The following is a 6,694-nucleotide window of genomic DNA, read 5'->3' as shown; positions in this document are numbered from 1 at the left end:
ACACACACACACACACACACACACACACACACACACACACACACACAGTAGAAATAAATGAATCTTCAAAAGGAGGATCACTTGTACTATTTCCAAGAGACAAGTTTTAGGCAATTTTGGTCTCAGAAATGAAGTATGATGTTGTGATTAAGTTTGTGGATTCAAGAAGCAGAATGCCTGGATTCTAAGCTTGGCCATTTGACTTCTCATGCTTCAGCTTCATCATCTAAAGAAAGCAAGCCCACCTTCTTGACTCACTGTAAACACTAATCATACATAATGTTGAGGATCAGGCATGGTGCAAAGTGTTTGACACCGATAGGCTCGTCTCATTATTTATTTGAGTAAGAAGCATAATATACGTATTAACATAATATATATTAGCATGTATTAAAGTTACAGATTATATAAGCAGAAGACTTTTAATTGAAAAAAAAAAAAGAAACTAATAACTTTCAAAAGCACAAATAGCTGTAGTCAAGGCCAACCAACAGATGCTTACACAGGTTGCTCTGTTAGCCCAAGGAATGAGTTTATGAGCAAAGAGACATTGCTTCATGATATACCAGTGCTCTCCATAGAGCAGGGAAGTGAAAGTGGATATCCAATCATTGGAGGAGGATGTTTTCATTATGTTTAACATCTGTTTTTTTTTTTTTTAAAGATTTGCCTTTTATATTTATTTAAATTTACAAATATCCTGTGTGTTTGTCTCTGTGTATATGTGTGTGCAGGTGCTTATGGAGGCTAGAAGAGGGCATCAGACCCCCTGGACCTGGGGTTACAGGAAATTGTGAGCTACCTGACATGGGTGATGGGAACCAGACTCAGGTTCTCTGCAAGAGCAGCAAATGCTCTTATCTGCTGAGCTTTGTCTCCAGGCCCTCAGCTGGATTTGTTTATTTGTTTGTTTTTGATTGTTGTTTTTAAGCTTATATCCTCTTGCCTAAAATTTCTTCAGATGCATTCCAACAAAATAATTTTGATGAAATCCACATTTACAAGGATGAGCTCTGAGGTAGGCATTATATATGCTATGATGTGCATGAGGTCACCGAGAGTTTGCATGGTGGAGAGTTAATTCCAGGTATACATCACAGTGGTGTGGAAGGGAGGCCTTTGGAGGCCAGTTAGGGTTAATAAGTTCATCAAGGTGGGGCAGCCGTGTTCACATTGATGGCTTTGTAAGAGGGAAAGGAGAACCCATGCTCACACCCTCGCTCTGTCTCACTGTTCGCCCTCTGCCATTTGTTGTGGTGCAGTAAACAGGCCTTCAGCAGCATCTTGCTCTTGGACTTCCCAACCTGCAGAACCCTTGACTTAAGTATGCTTCTACTCTTTACAAAAATCTCAGTTTGTGATATTCTGTTATCACAACAGCCAAGGAAAACACACAGTAGCCAGAAAGAAAGAAAGAAAAAAAACACAAAACAAACCAATGAAAGCATCTGACAACAGGAAACTTCTTGTTAATCAATCAAGATATGTGTGTGTGTGTGTGTGTGTGTTTCATATATATGGCAGCTGAAGATTATTTCATAATGGGGAAATACGAAGATTGTAATTTTAAGTACAAAAAGATTCTAAAAGTCCTTCTTATGTTATCACTGTGAGAATCTCCCCATAGGGTGAAGAAGTTTGTGTCCTAGACACTGAGTCACCATATCCTCTTCCAGGTCAGTCAGTCACAACTGGCAAGAGACAGTAGCCCAATGGACATGACCTTGGCACTTTAATGTAGTCTGTTGATAGCACATGGATACCCAAATTGCTTAAGAAGAAATGGTTTTGCATGTCTGCTCATTATTTGAGTCAGTAGAAGGACAGAATGCAGATCCTCCTACGAAACCTTCTTTGCCCCTGAAGATAAGCCAACTCCTTTTCAAGTAGATAACACAGGCGATTCCAGATGTAGCAGTCTGTTGATCTGTAGCAAGAACAAGAAGGAAGAAAAGGTTTTGGGCAAGAAATAGTTTATTTTGGCAAAACAACAGTAGACATTATCTTGGAACAAATGAGGGGGAAATCTGAGTCCCTGACAGCTGGGAAGATGGAAGATTTCATGAAGGCACGGTCTTGTGCAATGGGTCAAAAATTTTGGGTCTTGTTTAAAAAAAAAAATACTAAAGAGCAAAGTCGTCATGTGGAGAGGGATGATACATGCCCCAGAGAAAGCATGTGTGGGACAGCAGTCTCCTAACACTGCACACCCGAGAATGTCAAGACTGTGTTCCCTGGCAGATTCTGGGCAAAAATCACAGCAAAGAGGAGACAATAAACTCAAAACTCATTCAGGTTCTTATGTGAGAGCAGTGTTCGGCTGATCTGTTTCTTACATAGTTACTGCTTTGTACACTTATTTGAAATATGTGCCTCCTGGACGCCCACTCACATGTGAGTCCTATGTTTCAGGCAGGGGAACACACCAACAAGAAGTCCTCCTGATGGCGAACAGACACAGACAAGTTCTCCTTCACGGAGACCTACTTCAGCCCATAAGGCCATTCACCGTGACTCTGTTCTCTTTATGTATTGTGAAGAGTCAAGTAAGGACTAAGGCATTTCAAATTTATTTTTTATTTCAGTTTCTCGAAAAATATTTATTTGCTTTTATGTGCACTGGTGTTCTGCCTGAATGTCTGTGTGGTGGCGCTGTATCCTCTGGCGCTGGAGTTACAGACAGCTGTGAGCTGCCATGTGGGTGCTGGGAATAGAACTTGGGTCCTCTGGAAGAACAGCCAGTGCTGTTAACCACTGACCCATCTCTCCGGCCCCTCAAATTTATTTCTAATTTTTAATTGTGTGTACGTATGTGAGTCTGTGTGGGGTTTGGAGCACACTGGTAACCCGAGGGAGCTGGAGAGGCTGTAGGATTCCCAGGAGCTGGAGTTACTTATGGGTGATTGTGAGTCATCTGAAGTGGGTGCTGGGATTTGAACTTGGATTCCTTTCAAGAGCAGTGTATACTTCTAACTGCTGAGCCATCTCTCCAGCCCCATACTAAGCCACTTTATATTTAACATTGGAATGAATGAATTACCTTCAGGCTTTGGTGTTGTTTTGTCCAAATCTTTAAAAGATTCTGCTTAATACCCCTGGCCTTAAATTGTTCACAGAGCCACAGAAACAAAGATTGAAAAGCTTGTTTGTCAAAGCCAGTCCTAACTGGCTAAGGAGAAGAGAAAGTATAGACTGATTTTTCTGATGGATATAAAAATTCTCATTAAAATGCTTGCAAGTGAATTCAAGAACACATGAAAGGATCATACACTGTGGCCAAGTTCTTTTCATGTCATGGATGGCAAGGTTAGTCCAACATATGCAAATTTCTCCTTTTGCAAAGTGTCTTTCTCACCCAAGACAGAGCTGGAGACGTCCAGCTTTGGGCTCACATATATGGCTGTAGAGACCCTGCAATGCAACCCTGCCGTCAGGAAGCAGCAGTATCATTAGCCAATGTTAGCGACTTGTGTGAGTGAATTCCCAGTCGCTTCCCAGTCTCAGGTTGGATAGCAAGGGTAGTTTGGGGTGCAGTCAGTAGGGAACCAATAAGGAACTTCTTTGTCTCTTTTTGGCAATTTTTTTTTTTCATAGGATGAAGGGAGGAGGCCAGATTCTGAAGAGGAAGCCTGTCTGGATGAAGAGACAGGCGATGCAGCTGAGATGTGCTTGGAGGCCGGGGTGGCTCTTGTTGTGCGGGGCATGAGTGTTGGTCCACACTCCTAAAGCTTCCTCAGCATCTTCGGCTCTGCACTTACTCTAAGCTCTTTTGTTCTTCCTAAGCTGGTGTCCTTGTCTCCCGTGTTGGGTAGTAGTATTCTCTGCTAGCCTGGAATTGTGTTCTCACAATGGCCCCGAAAGTGGCTCTTTTCTTTTCTCTTGCCTCTGGTTGTTTAGTTACAAATAAGTTAAGCATCTTTCATTAAAACAGCTTCCCCCTCCAATCCCAGTCCTCATACTCTTACAAATGAATATAAAGTTCACTGAGAAATTGTAAAAGAAGAAAATTAAAACTTGAATGTAAGTCTACCATCTTTCACATCTTGTATATTAGTTTTTGGATTTCAGTTGGAATGTGTGTTCTTATTATTCACCCATTTCTCTATAATCTCTAAACTCTACTATGTTCCTGTGTTGGATAGTTTTATGTCAACTTGATACCAGCTAGAGTTATCTGAGGGACAATTGAGAAAATGCCTCCATAAGATCTGACTGTTGAGCATTTTCTTTATTAGTGATTGATAGGGGAGGACCCAGCCCATTGTGGGTGATTTTATCTCTGGGCAGTTGGTCCTGGGTTTTATAAGAAAGCAGGTTGAGCAAGCCATGGGGAACAAGCCAGTAAACAGAACCTCTCCATGGCCTCTGCATCAGCTCCTGCCTCCAGGTTCCTGCCGTGCTTGAGTTCCTGTCCCAGTTTCCTCCAGTGATGGACTATGAGATGGAAGTGTAAGCCAAATAAATCCTTTCCTCCCCAACTTGGTTTTTTTGATCATGGTGTCTCATTGCAGCAATAGGACCCTAAGACAATCCCTAATTTCTATAGTTTAATTCTTTATAGTTTAAAAATAAAATAAAAATAGTTTTATTCGTGTGTGAGTGTGTGCGTGCCATGTGTGCAGGTATTGGGGAGAACATGATCCAAGAATGAAGCTGTGTGAGGAGAATTCTGAGTGCTTGTAAGAAAACTCAAAGAAAACGAGGCAGGAGCCTTGTGACCTCAGTTTCTTCAAAATCACAGAATTGTTCTTGGAATGTGTTTTCATGCGTTTCCCAGGTGTAGTGAACATGAATGACTTATGTCAGCTTACTCATTACACCTGGCTATTGTTATTTTCTTTATGGAAAAACACCTGTTTGCTCTGTGCGGCTTGCCCCTTAAGATTGGACATTTTACTAGTGTGACTCTTCTTAACACTCGGTATAAATTGTCTGATGCTCTGGATAATGCTGGCTAATGTGTGAGACTTTAGCCTAATTCCTTTGTAGGCTACACTGTCTTAGGTCCCACACTGTCTAGAGCAGTAAACATACAGGTATCCATGAAGGCCAGAAAAGGGTGTCAGGTCACTCGAACCTGGAATTATGGGTAATTGTGAGCTGCTTGACATAGAGGTAGGGAACTGAATTTGGGTCCTCTGGAAGAGCATCAAGGTCTCTTAAATGCTGGGCCATCTCTTCAGCCCCATAGACCTAATTTCTGCTTTGCTTTGTTGTTGTCTCATGTGAACGCCTTGCCCTGTTGCTGCAGTTCTTCCTGCTCTATGGTCTTTTCTTCCCTCACGAATGCTAGAAGTCTCCGCATCTATCCCTAGACTCTCGAAGACTCTGCTCTGCACCCCTGAGCCCTGTTCTGTCACTAGAATTAGCACCGTCAAAGCCTGCAGCTCTTTCTTGTTCCTTATCTCCCAAAATGTGTACGGACAGTTGCCACATCTGTTGCTGCCTGCTGGAAGTGCCTCTCTTAATTTGCATGTAATTTCAATATTTATTTTAAGTTCCAGCTCTTCATGAATCTATCTTTGATATTCTTATTTTGAAATCTCTGGGCAATCACATCTCTGCCAATTCTTCCCCCTCCATCTCTTCCTCACCCTCTCCTTTTCCTTGTTTCTCTTTCTCTCTCTCTCTCCATCTCCTCTGTTTTTGGTGATAACAAGCCTGACACTCAGGACAGGCAGGCCTTGAGATGACTATGTAGCCTTCAACTGGAGGGAGATCTTCCTGCCTTGGCTCTGGAAGTGTTGGGCCACCATGTCTGCTCCTCTGTCAATGATTCTGTCTCAAGTTTACACTCATCTCAAACCTGTACAGCTGGGAATCCAATACGCAGCACAAACAACACAAGCGAATCAGAACTCAGCACTGCCTGAGGTAGTGTTGGGCCCAGCCTGAAAGCAGCGTACCATTCTGTTCATGTTCTTCCGCTGGAGTCAGTTCCCACGGCAGGTCCATAGTCCAGTGAATAGAAAGGGAAGCCGGCTCTATGCCCAGAAAGAAGTAGGAAGAGCGGATGCTAAGCAACCAGTTTCTATCATAGCTACCTGTAAGGAGTGTTGCATGGTGAAAGCTACCAACATGAGTGACTTCAACAGAGGCTAATTAAACAATCAGAATGACAGAGAAAATTCAGGGAAGTCTCTGATGAAATTCATAATTAGGAGATCATGCCAAGAGAAGAAAACAAGGGCAGGCATTAAAATCAGCAGAAGACAATTTGCTGATCCAAGGAACAGCCCAAAATGAGCTCAGGGAACAAGCATGAGGTCACCCAGTTACATCTCCAAAGCGTCCAGATGGGGCCTCTCAGCACTGGGCCTTCAGCACCTTTGCATGTGGACTCCTGGGACAGCTAGAGCTATGCTCTGCGCATGCTTTCAGTATCAGCACCCCCCCATCTCAATTGCCGGTTTGTTTTTAACCTCGATCCTTCTCTTTACCTTCCCTTACACTGAGTCTCCCTTCTCTTTTTGACAGACGTCTTTTAGAAACCACAGCCTGAGAAAACAGGGAAAGCTAAGTAAATACAGAGCCTGGGTGCTCATTCTTGTGTTGCTGCCGTCTGAGTCATCCCTTCTTCTGTTACTGTGGGGTGCAGAGGGTTGCTCCCTCAAGACAAATTGCAGAGCTGAATAGTTGGAAAACTCTTTTAACATCTGTGCATATTTCCTTACCTGCCAAACAGATTAAAACA

This window comes from Psammomys obesus, unplaced genomic scaffold, assembly GCF_907164565.1.
Source record: "Psammomys obesus unplaced genomic scaffold, mPsaObe1.curated_primary_1811, whole genome shotgun sequence".
NCBI classification, from domain to species: domain Eukaryota; kingdom Metazoa; phylum Chordata; class Mammalia; order Rodentia; family Muridae; genus Psammomys; species Psammomys obesus.
The sequence above is the reverse complement of the archived record's forward strand: the minus strand, read 5'-3'. Positions refer to the sequence as shown.